This window comes from Ranitomeya variabilis, chromosome 1, assembly GCF_051348905.1.
Source record: "Ranitomeya variabilis isolate aRanVar5 chromosome 1, aRanVar5.hap1, whole genome shotgun sequence".
In the NCBI taxonomy this organism is placed as follows: Eukaryota; Metazoa; Chordata; class Amphibia; order Anura; family Dendrobatidae; genus Ranitomeya; species Ranitomeya variabilis.
The window spans coordinates 90626720-90646078 of NC_135232.1; positions in this window are offsets into that span (position 1 = coordinate 90626720).

Below are 19359 nucleotides of genomic sequence, written 5' to 3' on the forward strand. Positions count from 1 at the left end.
TTTTTTGTTCTAGCTTTGTGATTGGCGTTTAGCATAGCAATTCCACATGCTTTTGCCTTACGCTTTTTAAAGAATTTTTCACAACTTCACTCCAGTCCCGCCTAATGTATTGTAGGTATACCTGTATTTTGGTGCATTTTTCTGTGACATCTCGCAAAACATGCAACTTTTTGAGCTAAAAAGTCATAAAAACTTTTCAACACAGAAAAAAATTAATATTATGCAAATTTTATGAATTGTGTGTGCCATTTTTAAGACTTTGACAGCGTGTCCAGGGGTTGTGTTATGTGTGATAGCCAGCTACGTGCTCGTGTGGTTAACAGATAAGATAAAATAATGAGTAAGAGACATCCTACAAATAGAATCTTTTTCCCATTTCATTTGACCTGCGATATTCCCCTTTTTTTTCAGTGTGCATGAGAAAGATTTAAACAAGTAAGTAGAGCTTTTTCTTAACTATATATTAAATGTAAACACTTGCCCTATTTATAATACTCTTTATATACTTTATATATGTGTACCGGTACGCATGTGTAAGAATAAATTTAAATGTTAGCCAGAAATCTAAAAAAATCGAGTGTTTTTATAATCACTAGTATTCATATTAATAGTTACTTTTAACTATCCTTTTAGAGTGTCTAGTAGTTTTATATTCTTTGTCTGATATTTCTACACAAAGCTTCAAAACTATTTTGTAATTTATAATGTATCACAGTAGTTTCATATGAAGTTACATCTTAGGCTCTGTTCAGACTATTGTAATATCTGTAGCTTAAAATAGAGCCAAATAGCTACTTTCAAATCCGGACATACACCATTGATTTTAATGGGGTCTAAGGGGGTTCTATCAAGGTTTTCCACATAATAGTTATGGAAAGAATAATGCTACAGAATTGGCCGCTCCAGTTATAAAACAAAAATGATGAAAATTATCCTTGATGATAATGTGAAAAAGGCTTATGCAGTGGGTTTATGGATCTCTACAATAAACACCATGTGTAGAAATTTGGTTCTAGAACTTGTTGGATTAGTGAATATAATAACGTTTGACATATTTTATAACATACAGCTAATGATTCTTGCTTTTAACTTGTATGTAACTGGTTAATGTTACTAATACCCTCTAACATGGGGTCATGGTTCTGCATTTTCTGAAGAGTTGAGCTTCATCTCTATCTTTCTTTAATTCTACATTATTTTATCACATATTAATTTCACAACTGTCTGTGCTGACTATTTGCACACAGACGTCTTGAATTCAATGTTTGTAGATTTTTCTGTCGTGAAAAAAATAAATAAATTAAAAAAAAATGTACAAAGTTAAAACATAATTAAAATAAAGAATAATGACCTAGCTGGTTGTTTGGGTGATATTGTAAAATCATTTATTGTTTCTACTACTTGGCAATTGTTACATTCAGTTATTTTTATTTATTTATTTATTTATTTATTTATTTTCCTTGGATTTTTTTAGTCATTACAATTATTTTTGCTCCCAAGATAGGGTTTTAGAGTCACCAAGTAACATAAATGTGCAGGCTCCTGAATATTACAAAACATTCAAAGTTTGTTTCTCCACTTTTTGCAGATAATAAATCTTAATTTCTTTATAATTTGACTTTTAGTTATAGTTTGTTTCAGTTCTTTGGCGTTCTATGTATACCGTAAATTTTGCTTCCTTTCAGTGAATAATATAAGACAAATTATTTTTTATTCAAAGACATCTAACTTATGTATACTTTTAAAGCTTTGTTACATTTCTATCCAGTCTACACCATGCTGTGTAACATAAATACATGTGGTCTTGTAGTGATTTAATATAGTGCACCAAACATGATATGGTTTTTGGTTTCTCTGAACTGCTGCAAACAAAACATATAAGGTAGTACAGCACAAGATGTGAGCATACCCGCAGCTCACTGAGCATTACCACTGTACTCACTTCTCTTTGCTTCTTCTGAAAGTACACTATTCTCACCCATGGAGAGTTTTCCTTTAAAAATATGAATATTATTGAATATAATGTTTTACTTATGTTACAGTATTTTATTTTCCGGTGTTACTTTTGTTCATGTATTACTGGCTTCTTCAGTTGTGATTCGTACCTTTTTTATATAAATATGGGTAAATGAATTGTCCATTATAGAACCATTTTGAATCCATGTTTTGTAGACCTTAAACATTTTGTATAACAGATGTGTTTCTCCTGATTTTTTCTTGGTTAAGGGATCACTGATGTTTTAATAAACTTTGAATAAATAACTGGTCATACATAAGAAACCTTGCAATATATCTTTATAGAAATAATACTTCTGCACTTATGGCCGCTTCTCCTCCACCTTTGCCTCCTGAACTCATCATTCACTGTGAAATAATGCAAAAATCCATCTTTGTGCTGATGGAGGCATCATAGCAGCTACTTATCATTCACTACGGTGACTCGGCAGAGCCTTCAGCAGCACGTGTTTGTTGTGTGTGTTTGTATTTCTTGTGTGTGTGTGTTCTGTGTTTGTTGTGTGTGTTGCATGTGTTGTGTGTGTTCTGTATGTTGTGTGTGTATGTTTGTTGCGTGTGTTGCATGTGTTGTGTGTGTTCTGTATGTTGTATGTGTTGTGTGTGTTTGTGTTTGTTGTGCGTGTGTTGTGTGTGTCTGTCTGCCGCCATCTCCTTTCTGCAATTCTCCTCTCTTTACGGAACCATAAACTTATAATGGCAAAATGTTGATGCCTCCATCAGCACAAAGATGGATTTTTGCATTATTTCACAGTGAATGATGAGTTCAGGAGGCAAAGGTGGAGGAGAAGCGGCCGTGAGTGCAGAAGTATTATTTCTATAAAGATATATTGCAAGGTTTCTTATGTATGACCAGTTATTTATTCAAAGTTTATTAAAACATCAGTGATCCCTTAACCAAGAAAAAATCAGGAGAAACACATCTGTTATACAAAATGTTTGAGGTCTACAAAACATGGATTCAAAATGGTTCTATAATGGACAATTCATTTACCCATATTTATATAAAAAAGGTACGAATCACAACTGAAGAAGCCAGTAATACATGAACAAAGTAACACCAGGAAAATAAAATACTGTAACATAAGTAAAACATTATATTCAATAATATTCATATTTTTAAAGGAAAACTCTCCATGGGTGAGAATAGTGTACTTTCAGAAGAAGCAAAGAGAAGTGAGTACAGTGGTAATGCTCAGTGAGCTGCGGGTACGCTCACATCTTGTGCTGTACTACCTTATATGTTTTGTTTGCGGCAGTTCAGAGAAACCAAAAACCATATCATGTTTGGTGCACTATATTAAATCACTACAAGACCACATGTATTTGTTACACAGCATGGTGTAGACTGGATAGAAATGTAACAAAGCTTTAAAAGTATACATAAGTTAGATGTCTTTGAATAAAAATTAATTTGTCTTATATTATTCACTGAAAGGAAGCAAAATTTATGGTATACATAGAACGCCAAAGAACTGAAACAAACTATAACTAAAAGTCAAATTATAAAGAAATTAAGATTTATTATCTGCAAAAAGTGGAGAAACAAACTTTGAATGTTTTGTAATATTCAGGAGCCTGCACATTTATGTTACTTGGTGACTCTAAAACCCTATCTTGGGAGCAAAAATAATTGTAATGACTAAAAAAATCCAAGGAAAATAAATAAATAAATAAATAAAAATAACTGAATGTAACAATTGCCAAGTAGTAGAAACAATAAATGATTTTACAATATCACCCAAACAACCAGCTAGGTCATTATTCTTTATTTTAATTATGTTTTAACTTTGTACATTTTTTTTTTTATTTATTTATTTTTTTCATGACATAAAAATCTACAAACATTGAATTCAAGACGTCTGTGTGCAAATAGCCAGCACAGACAGTTGTGAAATTAATATGTGATAAAATAATGTAGAATTAAAGAAAGATAGAGATGAAGCTCAACTCTTCAGAAAATGCAGAACCATGACCCCATGTTAGAGGGTATTAGTAACATTAACCAGTTACATACAAGTTAAAAGCAAGAATCATTAGCTGTATGTTATAAAATATGTCAAACGTTATTATATTCACTAATCCAACAAGTTCTAGAACCAAATTTCTACACATGGTGTTTATTGTAGAGATCCATAAACCCACTGCATAAGCCTTTTTCACATTATCATCAAGGATAATTTTCATCATTTTTGTTTTATAACTGGAGCGGCCAATTCTGTAGCATTATTCTTTCCATAACTATTATGTGGAAAACCTTGATAGAACCCCCTTAGACCCCATTAAAATCAATGGTGTATGTCCGGATTTGAAAGTAGCTATTTGGCTCTATTTTAAGCTACAGATATTACAATAGTCTGAACAGAGCCTAAGATGTAACTTCATATGAAACTACTGTGATACATTATAAATTACAAAATAGTTTTGAAGCTTTGTGTAGAAATATCAGACAAAGAATATAAAACTACTAGACACTCTAAAAGGATAGTTAAAAGTAACTATTAATATGAATACTAGTGATTATAAAAACACTCGATTTTTTTAGATTTCTGGCTAACATTTAAATTTATTCTTACACATGCGTACCGGTACACATATATAAAGTATATAAAGAGTATTATAAATAGGGCAAGTGTTTACATTTAATATATAGTTAAGAAAAAGCTCTACTTACTTGTTTAAATCTTTCTCATGCACACTGAAAAAAAAGGGGAATATCGCAGGTCAAATGAAATGGGAAAAAGATTCTATTTGTAGGATGTCTCTTACTCATTATTTTATCTTATCTGTTAACCACACGAGCACGTAGCTGGCTATCACACATAACACAACCCCTGGACACGCTGTCAAAGTCTTAAAAATGGCACACACAATTCATAAAATTTGCATAATATTAATTTTTTTCTGTGTTGAAAAGTTTTTATGACTTTTTAGCTCAAAAAGTTGCATGTTTTGCGAGATGTCACAGAAAAATGCACCAAAATACAGGTATACCTACAATACATTAGGCGGGACTGGAGTGAAGTTGTGAAAAATTCTTTAAAAAGCGTAAGGCAAAAGCATGTGGAATTGCTATGCTAAACGCCAATCACAAAGCTAGAACAAAAAAAAACAAAAACAAACAAAAAAAAAACAGTGCACACATATGATAGGCTTCCAAAATGGCACAACTAGAATAATGAATTGCATGTAAACAACAAAAAGCACAAAACTAGTAAAAAAACAAGAGTAAAGGCAGTAATGTATGAGTTATAGGCTCTAAAAAGTTAGTTCAAAACTGAATAGGTCTGTAAAGATAGAATTTGTAAGTTTCCTTTAAAGGAAGTGAAAAATTGCTGCAAAATGTAGCATTTCTAACACCCAAACAAAAGAAAGGGATGTTTGAAAATTATGGTAATATTAACACCTTTCTGACATCGTAATAGTACACCGGTGTTTGACTCCCCCTGTTAGAGTCTGGTGCAGCAGCTGTGATATGAGTCAGCAAGCAGAGGTGGATGGTTATACCAATTTGCTTTTGGTGGTTATAACTGTCATTTTTTCATAATATTGAGAATTAGGGTACCGTCACATAGTGCCATTTTCATCGCTACGACGGCACGATTCGTGACGTTCTAGCGATATCGTTACGATATCGTTGTGTCTGACACGCTACTGCGATCCGGAACCCCGCTGAGAATCGTACGTCGTAGCAGATCGTTTGAAACTTTCTTTCGTCGTCTAGTGTCCCGCTGTGGCGGCATGATTGCATCGTGTGACACAGGTTGTATACGATGTGCGCACAGTAACCAACGGCTTCTACATCGCAAATACGTCATGAAATTATCGCTCCAGCGCCGTGTATTGCAACGTGTGACCGCAGTCTACGACGCTGGAGCGATAATCATACGACGCTGCAACGTCACGAATCGTGCCGTCGTAGCGATGAAAATGGCACTGTGTGACGGTACCCTTATACTTAGCATCTAGTTAAGGGTCACTAGTTTCTGCTACAGCAACTCTAGCATTTAGTTAGCTGAGTTATATCTGTGTCATCAAAGTTTCTTTTTGATGCCTCGGTGGGTGTAGACAGCTAGTCTGTTTAGACTAGATAAGATAACATAGCCGCATGCTGAGCTTACACAATGTGGCCATATAGCGAGCCTGTTGTTATAATGTGTAAAAATGAAAATCCTAGGATATAAAATAATTTATATACATATTCCCGTACAGTGAGGTATAAATCAAATAAATAATCAAATAATAGTGCAGAAACACAGAATATAAATAATATACTCTATTTTGTAAGAAGTGTAGTGCTGTATGTTAGTTGTGCATGTGGTGATTTTTATTTTTTTTTTACTTTTTTATATTCATACCCGGTCATGTATAAAGTTATAGCATTAGTGTAAGATAAGTAAAACATTATATTCAATAATATTCAGATCATTTTAGTGAAAATTAACTAATAATTATACATAATATGTCCTGTGTTGAGTGTAATAAAAATACGAGCATTAATATAGGATAGTTTTTGTCAAAATTTCAAGTTTAACCCGCTGTTCGGGCCGAAATTATCATTTTAGTGAAAAATTAACTAATAATTATACATGATATGTCCTGGGGTGCGTGTAATAAAAATATGAGCATTAATATAGGATAGTTTGTCAAAATTTCAAGTTTAATCCTAAAAATACCGGAATAATAATCCCTGGATCCAATTAACAATTCATACTGTATCAAAAGCTGACAGTCAGACAAGAAGGGACAGCTGCTGACAGGGCAGGGAGAAGGGGTTACACCCTTTTGATACATCTTGATAGGGGCGGGCCACCTGTCAGATTGAGTTTGACGAATGGTCCCGATGCTACACTACTCATATAGTTTATTCCTGTTTATTGCTTTGTGGTGCTGTTTACACTGTTCCCCTCCTGGGGTGGGGGTTTAGTTCAGGGTTTATTAGGAGACAGGGACAGGTCGGTGACTTGGGCCTCCCTACCTTCAAGGGTACCCCCAAGTTAAGGAAAGAAAGGGCTTCCCTTAGCCTGAGGGGCAGTTCAGGGGCCCAGATTCCTCATCTTCTGTTGTCCTGTTTCTGCCCCGTGACAGTTCTGATTAGGACCGCAGTGATCATGCCATTTTTATGTTTTGACCTTGCTGCTTGGTGGTTCTTGGAATTTTCTTTGGTTGTGACATGCTGGATTGGGTACTACATGACAGCAGTCATCGGATTTGGTAGCTGTGCAGAGTAACTCCAGGATTATGCTATTCTTGCATTCTAAAATGACGCATTTTTATTAAATGTATTTCCATTTAGTCCCTTTTTTTAACTGATTTTTGTGTTCCAAACATTTTGTATACCAGCCACATTATATGTAATAATGCATTCACTAAATTGTACGTGCTTATTCCATTCTTCGTTCTTACTTTCCATCATTCTTCATTCTGGTCACAAAGGTCATTAAAATGATAACTGAAACTTGCTTGTAAAGAGCAAAAACCACAGAAAAAGTAATTGCAGAAGTTGTAGGAATTAGCAACATGCCTCATAGCCCTATGAACTAAACACCAATCCAATGAAAATTCCTCTAAATGGAAAAATCAATTTGGTTGAAACAAGAAAACAAAGTCGAGAGGAAAAGAAAATTACAAGAACTCGTATGAGAGAGAAATTGAAAGATTTGACATAACTGCTAGAATTACAGATCGAACTATTTGCAACTAACCTCTAATTGAGACAGAACTGAAATCTGATGTAATACTGAACAAGGTGACCCAAGTGTTCCAGGACGAATCACAATAACCAATTTCTGGTGAAATGTGAACTCAATCGATAGTTCATATAATGCTGAAATTGATGCTCTGCACTTAAAAATAGTCTCAAGATGGCAAATTCAAAGTAAAAAATGCAGCCAGATGAACTGGTAAAGCTGGAGTCATAGATAATTCCATATATTGATTATGCCACATTGTGAGTGATTACAGTCCCAGGTTCTATAATCCTTGAAAAATATTAGACCTAAAAAATTCCTAGGCTGGATATATATTACACAGTTTCTCCATATTGGTTTTAAAGAGTATTTGCTGCTTCCTCTTCCTGGATTGATCTTTTACTCAGGACCCGACAAAGTAGAGATGAATGAGAGAAACAGGAGTAAGAAAAAAAATTTTTCTTTACTAAACAAACTGGGAAAACATATGTACATCTGTAAGCAGGAATGGCCCTTAAACAATACATCATCTCCACAATTTAGAGGTACAAAGTTGGTGGTTACAAGTTGCTGCACTGAAAGAGCAAATTACTATGAGTGCCTCCATCTTTCCTTGTATGGGCTGCCTGGGTCACGGTGTGTAACCTCAACCCCTCACAACTATTCTCAACTAACAATTCATGTGGGCCACATGCATCCAGGTGTGCTGCTGCATCTTCTCACCTGTTCACACTTGCTACAACACCTTAGGAGAAACCCTGTCCTAGCCTGGCCAGTCTTCACTATGACCCTCAGGTCTGACTCACAGTTGATGTTCTTATCTAGTATAGATGTTGCTTCCCATAGGTGCCCCACTTACCTGCTAAAAGGGCTACTTCTGCCACTTGACACTTTAGAACTTGTTCACTGAATATAGTCTTCTCTCTTCAGTCACAACACACTTGAAGGGACTCTGTCAGGACAGAATGACTGTTTAATCCAAGTACAGGCGCTCGGTACTTCATGGCAGGGCCAAGCATTTATATACACCTTTCCACCTTCTTGTTTCCATCTATCTCGCTCTTCTCTGGCTTGATGAAGCCAGAGCTTTCAATTATCAAAGAGGTGGGTGGAGATAGAGGGAAAACAACCAGTTGGGAAGATGAATTTAAATGATTAGCCCCGCCATGATGCACAGAGTGGCAGGACTTAGTTTGAGCAGTCGTTCTGTGCTGACAGGGTCCCTTTGAGCAATGCTGGTCAGCCAACAATAGGTCCTTCTCCTTTCAGTACTTTTCAATAACTGACTAGAAAACAGGAGCTAGGTTCCAATACCCACTTAATGCCTCATAACATTGGCCCTATAGTTAACCCTGTCTGCCAACTAACTAACTAGGCCGCCAAATAGATAAAACAACATATAAAACAGGACAATAGATGATATTACCACATGTCTTCAGCAGGGGTGCTGTTCAGCTTCACTACTTTACTCTATCTCTGACAGCTGATTATTGTAAACCCAGACCTGTCAATCAAGAAAGAGGGAGGTGGACATACTGTAGGTGGGAGGGTGCACTGAACTGTTTGACTATGACATGTGTGTTGTGAGTGCCTGTGTGTGGCTTCAATAGTCATTTTGTAATGAATGATAGATTTCCTTTTAACCCCTTACCAATATCCGCCGCCGTACATGAACGGCAAAAGGTATATGGAGCAAGTTCAAGGGGGACACTCTCCCCATTCCCAGCAGGTAATGACTGTATGTTACAGCACCTCCCTCTAACAACTACCAAAGATTAAATGATATAAAAGATTGGATTTTTATACTAGATAGTTTAGCCCCCAAGGGGCTCAATCAAGAAATTGAACTGTATGCCCTTTAAGGATTTATGAAGTGTGCAATAGACAGACAACTGTCTTCTTTGTTAATTTTCATATTTTTATATACTTTCATTGAGAGATTAATGAGAGTGGAGTAGGTTTATTAGACAAATTATATTTTTAAGGTTTTATGAGAGGGTTCATGGGGTTACCCCAATATTTATATTTAAATGTTTTATCCATACATTTAATAAAGTTCGGATTTTTAAGTTAGGGGTTGTATTAGTTTTTTAACAATAGGCACATTGGGAAGCAGCTTTTATCTATATATTTGTGTAGATACATGGATCTACATAGGTACACATTCACATACTCAAAAGAGTTGTAATTAGTAAGATCTTTCAGTATACTCCTAGAATAGTATTCAGAAGAAGCAGTGTGACAGTAAAAATTCCATCGAGCTTGGTGAGAGCTGTCCAGCACAGTGTGCCACTTTCCGTTAGAATGAAAGGTTGCAGAGGCGTGGATAGGTATAAAGGAACAGCAGTAGTGCAGGTGCCATGCCTTGAGAAAGAGGGACGGTTCCCTCGAAACGCGTCGGGTTGGCCCCTACACACGTCCGTCATACATGGACAGGGGACGTCACCGCTTGACCACGCCCCCCGCGGCCGAGGCTAACCGCTGTGTATCAGCGGCGTGTTCACGGGGGACTGCAGCTTTTGGGAGGACGCTCCCACATCTAACATCAGTGGACAGTGAGGAAGAAACCGCCACGCAAGTGGATCTTCCCTTCACAGGACTACACATTCACCTGTAAGTGCCTCTCAGCGCGGCAATCTTTTATATTATTTATTTTTCGGCATTAAGGCAGTTTCACACACCACACTTGCTGGATTGCCTGCTGCTGTGTATTCAGGCACACGTGTTTAGCGCCATCGTGATTTATTGGTTTATCAACTACCAAAGATTGTTAACCTGGTAAATGCCGCTGTAAAACCTATCGGTGCGCCTGTGACGTGATTGTGAGTTGTCAATTGGTTGCTATGACAACCAAGGGTCTGTTGAATACCTTTGGGATTGTCACTAAAGAGCTCTCTTGAAATCAAGTCTGTGGCCAGGCTTCAAAGGAGACCATGATTTTTACTACTTACAACAATACTATGGTATTGATGTATATAGTGGACTAACAAGTACAGTAAAAATTAAAAAAAAGTTTTAAAAAATGTGAAAAAAATTAAAGTTTAAATCACCCCCTTTTCCCCTACTGAAATAAAGATAATAAATAAATTTTTTTAAAAATTATACAATGTGGAATCAACGTGTTCAGAAAAGTCTGATCTAGCAAAATATAAAAATAATGAACCCGACTGTTAAACGGCGTAAACAAAAAAAAAATTAAAGAATGGCAAAATGAAGGGTTTTTTTCTATGCCATGCGACAAAAATGCTGTAAAAAGCTATCAAAATATTATATCTATCCAAAAAGGTATGAAAAAGTCTCACCTCACTAAAAATAAGCCACACACAGCTCCATCGGCCATAAAAATTAAAATGTTACGAGTCTCGGAAATTAAAACTATATATTTTTATAGATATAGATTAAAATCTTAATTCCCAAGACCGTTCGTGTACACACCTGAATTAAACACACGGATATACACCTATAAATAAAGTTACATATAGAGGGATGCTTTCCCTGCTCTAGACTGTGAATCTGTCCCTATCAAGCAGTGGAGGTTGGCACCCTAGGGATTTACGAAGTGGCTTACCCTTGCTGCCCTCAGTTTGCCCTGTAGCAGGGGTTACTTATCAATACTGTAATAATATCTTTTCCTATTCGGGGCAGAGTAAGATAGTGGCCAGTTTTAAGTCACAAAGTTGTGCACCCTGGTCAGACCAATATCTTCCAAGAGGAGCATAGAAAGATTGGTGGGACAGCCATGTCAGCAAAAATCATAGTTAATCTTTAATGTCATCCCTCTTAGTCATCCGTCATATGTAGATTTTAAGGGGATAGTTTCCCTACAAACATCTAACAAATTCTTTCTCTACCTGCCAGTGGAGGTTGGCATCCTAGGGGGACACTATATCGTGCCCACCCGCTCCGTGGCGGCTTCCTCTCACTTTCCCTAATTCGACCTCATGGAAAGAAAAGAGATGGGTGAGGGAGGTGTATTTGTAAAGAGAAATATATATATTCCAACCTATACGTTTGTGTGATGACCAATAGTAATTAATTAGTCCATGTATGGTAACCAACAGATAGCAAAGGTAATCATATGCATTTCTGTCACAGATAATCAACGATATAGTTTCTATTTTAGATAATTCCATGTGAAAGTTTTGATTTGTACTACGAACGATATTATAATGATATCACTTATGCATGTGCTGTGACAGTGACACAGCTGCGACACATGCAGCTGCGACGCTGATCAGCCGGTGTGCTCCATATATCCGGGTTCACTCTGCAGCTTATTCGGTAAGCGCTATATCTTTCCGAATAAATGGGGACCCAAAGAAATTCGCTGAACTCTAATGATTACCTTTGCTATCTGTTGGTTTCCATACATGGACTAATTATTGGTTATCACACATAAATATGATGTCAATATATTATAGGGATGTGAAATAAGTTGTAATCCATAATAAATTATTAATAAATATTATAAATATTGTGGTGCGGTAACCCATGTTACAGCCAGGGGGTGCTGTGTGTGTGTGCTTTAGGATGTGCTTGGAGGCATAATTATGGTAATGAGACAAAGTCCGGCAGGATTGTAAATGGCTGGTATGTGTCGCAGAGGTGCTCTGCACTGTAAGCCCAAAATGATATGGTTATGTTGGGACTTATAGTTCCACAAGAGTTTGATGTGTTTACTTATAAGGGCGGGCTTATAGGGTTAGCCGGTGAGCTGGGCGGGACTGGCTAACCACACATTCTCCCATCTAGGGGAGTGGTTACAACCATATAATGTGACTGAGGTCTGGTCACATGGTCAGAGTGTATGGATCTGTTTGGTCCATATGCAAGGTCCTGGACAGTCGGTATTGGAAGCTCCTGTGAGTGGAGTCTTCCTGGAAGCACCTGAGAAACCGTGGACCTGGACGGTCGGTGTTGGAGTCTCCTGTGAGTGGAGATGTCCTGGAAGCAGCTAGAGAGACTGTGGACCTGAATGCTCAGGGTGTTGGATTGTCCTGGGATGGACTGGAGTCCTGCAAGCACCTGCTGAGAGTGTGAGTCCTGATGGTCTGTGTTGGAAGCTCCTGTGAGTGGAGTCTTCCTGGAAGCACCTGAGAGACCACGGACCTGGTGGTCTGTGTTGGAAGCTCCTGTGAGTGGAGTCTTCCTGGAAGCACCTGAGAGACCGTGGACCTGGTGGTCTGTGTTAGAAGCTCCTGTGAGTGGAATCTTCCTGGAAGCACCTGACAGACTATGGACCTACAGAGCCTGGGACGGCTTCTGTACTGGCGAAGCCAGGACTGACATGGAGTCAGCGTGAGGAGTGGAGCTCCTGTAAGGTAACTCCAGATAACAAGGGGTTATGGGCAGACACAGATCTGCCATTGGAACAGACTGTCGATGGTTAATGTGTTCCATTGATGTGTATAATGAACTGTTTGTTATGTGGTTTATGACGTTTAATAAACCGGAATATAATGTTTAAGTGGAGAAATCGTGCCTGAGTGTCTAAATCCCGTGCCAAACAAGTGTTCCCCAAACCCACTCAGGTAGCGTATCACCCCAATATATACAGTAAAAGTGTAAAGGTGCTAGTGGAGTGTAAGGTTCATGGTACAAAAATAAAAAAGGGGATGTTCTCAACTTCATAATACTTCCTTATTCAAACAGTTGGTGAAAACCTCGCACAGATGTTCATAAGAGCCGAGGAGCTGTAATATGCATATAATAACCTACACAAAAGGATAACAAAACAGGAAAAATCACCACAAATTAGACTAGGTAAAGTAATGAAAATAAACCAGCACTTCTGTCATTTGATAACACGTTTCAGCTAATGATACACTGAATAATTTGATTTAAGAGCTAGATAGGGAATAAAAAAAAAATAGAAAGAAATATACGAGACCCAACCTAAGATGTGTCATCGAGACCGTAATGATATCTGACCATATCTATCTATATAATCGTCTAAGGGGTACTTCTGTCTGTTTGTCTGTAACGGAAATCCCGCGTCGCTGATTGGTCGCGGCTGGCAGGCCGCGACCAATCAGTGACAGGCTTAGTCCGGCCCGAATTGCCCCCTCCCTACTCTCCTCCAGTCAGTGCCCCCTCCCTACTCCCCTCCAGTCAGTGCCAGTGTGTCGCCCCATCCTGGACCAACTTTTTACTATTGATGCTGCCTATGCAGCATCAATAGTAAAAAGATATAATGTTAAAAAAACGGTAATTAGTCTTACCGATAATTGTATTTCCAGGAATCCATCCTGACAGCACCATGGAGGACGTCCTTCTCATCCGTAGTTGGACAGGAAACCACGAGAGTTCAAAAGGACCCTCCCCCTTCCACCCTTCAGTGATTTTTCAAAGTAACACGTCTGGATGGATGCAAACAGAACAATTTTATTTTGAACATAACAAGATTAGTACAAATGTTACTTCACATAAGTAAAACAGATATTAGGGAGGGAACTATCCGTGCTGTCAGGATGGATTCCTGGAAATACAATTATCGGTAAGACTAATTACCGTTTTCCAGGTCACCACCTGACAGCACCATGGAGAAGTACCAAAGGAAACTTCCTTGTTCTAGGGTGGGACTACCGCTTGAAGCACTTTCCTGCCAAACGCTAATTGAGAAGAAACTACGTCTAATTTGTAGTGTTTTGAAAAGGTGCTAATATTAGACCAAGATGCTGCTCTGCAAATTTGATCGATTGAAGCCCCCCCTTTTTCTGCCCAGGAAGCGGACATAGCCCTAGACGAGTGAGCTTTCAGGACCTCTGGGGGGTTCTTTCCCTGCGCCTGATAGGCTACGCTAATAGCGGATCGAATCCATCTGGCTATGGTGGATTTTGAGGCTTTCTTCCCTTTATTAGGACCCCCGTAAAGGATGAAGAGATTATTATCCTTTCTCCAGGCCCTAGTCATATCTAGATATTTAAGTACTGTTTCCCTGACGTCTAGGTTATGGGAAAAGGACTCTTTCTGGTTCCTAGGAAACTGGCAAAAAGATGGAAGTACCACCTCCTGGTTTATATTGGAAACTGAGGGAACCCTGGGTCAAGTCTTAAAACCAGCCTATCGTCGAATACCTGAAGATAAGGATTCTGGATGGACAGGGCTTGGAGCTCCCCTAATCTTTTGGCCGATGTAACGGCTACCAAAAAAACTGTTTTAAGGGAAAGATTAGCAATATTAATATCTTTCTTAATATCAAAGGGCTCCCTACATAACTCATTAAGGACTAAGTTAAGGTCCCAAGGAGGGACAGTGTTTCTGATTGGGGGTCTTAGCCTTGTAACCGCCTTGGAAAACCGAGCGATCCAAGGATGAGCGGCCAGGGAAGTATCATAGAATACACTGAGGGCTGATATCTGGACTCTTAAAGTACTTGGTTTAAGCCCTTTCCTAAATCCCTGCTGTAAAAAATCCAGAATTTTAGGTATGTTAGGGCAATCAACATCGATTGTTGCATCTCCACAAAAGCTGCAGAATTTTTTCCAAATCTTAAGGTAAATAGTTGAGGTCACTGGTTTTCTACTTGCTAGTAGGATGGAAATTACTTCCTCTGATAGGCCTCTTGTTCTTAGGATCTGCCGCTCAGGATCCATGCAGCTAACTGTAGATTCCCCGGGTTCTGACGAAGAACCGGACCTTGAGAAAGTAAGTTCTTTAACTCCGGGAGATGGTAAGGATCGTCTACTGCTAGTTTCCTTAGGAGAGGGAACCAGCTTCTTCCGGGCCAGAAGGGAACCACCAAGATCACTCGAGCTCTGTCTTCGAATATTTTCCTGAGGACCCTCGGCACTAAAGCTAGAGGGGGAAAGGCATATAGGAGACCTTTGCTCCATGACTGGGAGAGGGCATCCACCCCTGTTGGGTTCTCCTGAGGGTTCAGAGAATAGAACGCTGTTACTTTTGCATTCTTTCTGGTCGCAAAAAGATCCACTCTCGGAGTTCCCCAGCGTCGACACAGGGAATCGAAGACCTTGCTGTTTAATTCCCACTCTGTGGGTGACAGTTTCTCTCTGCTCAGGAAGTCCGCAATCTGGTTTCTTGAGCCTTCTAAGTGAACCGCTGAAACCGAAAGTACCGATCTTTCTGCCCAGGTGAAAATTCGATCAGCCAGATGTTGTAGCTTCGGATGCCTTGGCCCTCCCTGATGACGAAGAAAGGCCACCATCGTCATGTTGTCCGAAAAGATCTTCAGGTGTTTGTTTTTTAGCAAGAACCGGGCTGAACGCAACACCTTCCAAACCGCATGCAGCTCTCTGTGGTTTGAGGAATTGCTGCCATCTTCCAGATTCCATTGTCCCTGGAAGAATCTTCCGAGAACCTGGCCACCCCAGCCCTGCTGGCTCGCGTCCGTTGTTACCGTGACTGCCGGGGTCTGGATCCAAGGGACACCGATCCGGAGGTTTTCTGACATCGTCCACCATCGTAGGGATTGTCTGACCCGGTGAGACAGAAGAAACACCTTGTCCAACGAAGACTGTCTTCTGTCCATTGATGACAGAACCGCCTTTTGCAACTGACGAGAGTGGAATTGACTCCAGCTGACACATGGGATACAGGCTGTCATGATGCCCAAGATCTTCATTGCATCTCTTATTGTCACTCGATTTTTTGCAAACTGTCGAACCTTTTTTATCAGATCGGACCGCCTTTTGTCTGGAAGGAATGATTTTCTGATCCTCGAATCCAGCACTACCCCTAGGAACTGTCTTCTTGATCTTGGAGTTAGGTGTGACTTTTCCCAGTTCAACACCCATCCTAACTTATGCAGTGTGGAGATCACCAACTGAGAATCGACCTTGAGTTGCCCTACAGAGTCCGCTACCAACAGGAAATCGTCGAGATATGGTATTATCATGATATCTCGTTTCCTGAGGTAAGACACGATCTCTATGATGAGTTTTGTGAAAACTCTTGGAGCCGACGCCAATCCAAATGGAAGGCAACGAAACTGATAATGGAATACTTCTCCTTCCTTCTCTACTGCGAATCTCAGGTATCTCTGATGATGTGGAAATATTGGCACGTGGTAATATGCGCTCTTTAAGTCTAAAGTGCACATTACCACGTCTTTTCCTAGAAGGGGAATTGTGGAGCGGATGGACTCCATCTTGAACCTCTTGTATTTTAGCCATCTGTTAGCCATGGGTTTTTTTTATAGAAAAGAGACCCGAGTAGTGACCTGTTCCTATTTGGTGAGGAGGTACAGGAGATATCGCCCCCATCCGGAGGAGATCCTGTACGTCCGACCACATTGGAGAGACTGAAGAGAGACGGGCGTTGGATACAAAATATCTTTCTCGGGGAAGGGAGTTGAATTCTATCCTGTACCCCTGAGATATAACCTGAAGGACCCATGGGCTTGTGGTAATTTTCTCCCACTCCTCTAGGTAGTTTAGCAACCATCCCCCTATCCTGGTGGTGTCATTTTCTCCGGAACTCTGACCTAGGGTTCGAGGGACCAGGATCTCTATTTCGGTTCCTATTTTCTCCCCCTTTCTGGTAGCTCCATCTCCCCTGCTTACCCTTACCCCTATAGTCTGATCTTTGACTGTAATAGGGCCTACGAAATGGCTGGAATTTTTTCTTTTTCTCTTCTGGAAACCCCTTCTTTTCATCAGAAGCTTTTTCCAGTATGTCATCTAATATGGGACCAAAGACCCTGCCCCCCGAAAAGGGAATGGAACATAATTTGTTCTTTGAATGGACATCCCCCGACCAACTTTTCAGCCATATAGCCCTCCGGGCAGCATTTGATAATGATTGGCCTCTGGCTGTGAATCTCACAGATTCCGCCGTGGCATCTGCGAGAAAACCTGTTGCAAGTTTTAGCAAAGGGATAGCTTTAATAATAGATTCCCTCGAGGCCTTTGCTGACAATTGGTCTTTCAAGTCGTCGACCCATAGATGCATTGCTCTCGCCACAGATGTTGCCGCGATATTTGTGCGGATCACTGCGGCCGAACTCTCCCACGCTCTTTTAAAGAGACCATCTGCCTTCCTGTCCATAGGCTCCTTCAACTTTGAGGAGTCCTCAAATGGTATGGCAGTCCTTTTTGATACTTTTGCTAGTGGGATGTCAATTTTCGGTATAGCTTCCCAATCTTTGACCTCCTCATGGTCAAAGGGAAGACGTAGCCTAAAGTATTTTGGAATGGAGATCCTCTTCTCTGCCTCTTCCCACTCTTCTAAAATCATTGAACTGCGGGAAGAGGTGATGAAGAGGTTAATGGCTGCTAACTGAGACAAGGTTAGAGACTAGCCGGCTCGGACTCACCGAATGTGGGCATTAACAGGGAAGACCTTTGACGTTTGTGAACGTAAGCCCCCGAACATCTCGTCCTGGACAGATTTAGAGGTTGAAGGCTCCTCGACCTGCATAGTTTGTCTCACAGCTCCCAGTAGCTCTTCTATATCGTTAGAAGAGAACAAGTATTTCTTTCCCCTATGAGGAGGGTCTCTGCACACTTCCTCTTCCTCCATCTCAGAGTCTAAGAGACTGTTCAGATGACAGGTCAGACTCTCTCTGTCTCTTCCTGGACCTGGGAAGATCCTGGTAATCAGACTGGGTCGACAGGGGAGTGGAAAGGTTAGATATTGAAGCCTGCACTTCTTCCCTAACCATAGTTCTCATGCTTGTTATTAGGGAGGCCTGCTCCTCCCCCACAATACGGGCAGTGCAGGGTTCACAGAGAGGTTTCTGCCAGGAGACGCCAAGCTTCGAGGCACATAAAGGACATTTCCTATTCCTTCTCTTCTCTCCAGATGAAGAATGTCCCTAAAAATAAATAAGAATATCGCTAAATGGATATTCTACAGGGGCAAAATAAATCTCACCACGAGGTGAACTCACATGTGCCTGGGACCCCGGCCCCTCTGCGCTCGCCGCAGCCATAGGATTTGGATCCTCCATAGCAGAAGCCGCTGCTGCGCTACCTACCTTATATACTTTTAGTCCCCACTCCTCACCAGGAGCAAAGAGGATGCCGCCATTGTTTTCGGCCGTGACCCGGAAGTGATGCCCGGCGCGGTGAACCGGAAGTTACTGTCCGCCATGTTTTTTGGCGCCCGGCCAGTGTCCCGAGGAGTCAGCGTACCACCCGGCTTTGGAATCGCATGCTAAGGATGTGCCTTGCAGGAGCGACAAGCAGGTACATCTGTGGGGCATCCTCCGAGGTCGAGAGCCCCCGCCAGGGGAAGCGACCTCTTTTACCAGGAGCAGCGCTGCACTGGTACAAGCTGAGGGACCCGATCACTTGGGTGTCAGCTGACAGAGTATACACAGCGGGAAGGAAGAGGCCGAGCCCCCCCGATCCACACTCTCTGTAGGGACAGGCGAATCTCTCGTCGTTCCCATCCACAGTGGGACAGGAAAAAACACTGAAGGGTGGAAGGGGGAGGGTCCTTTTGAACTCTCGTGGTTTCCTGTCCCACTACGGATGAGAAGGACGTCCTCCATGGTGCTGTCAGGTGGTGACCTGGAAAATAAAATTTTTGCTATTCTCACCTTCCGCTGTCCACCGATGCACGATATGCTGCCGCCAGCTTCCGTTCCCAGGATGTATTGCAAAATTACCCAGATGACTTAGCAGTCTCACGAGACCGCTAAGTCATCTGAGTAATTTCGCAATGCATCACTGAGAACGGAAGCTGGTGG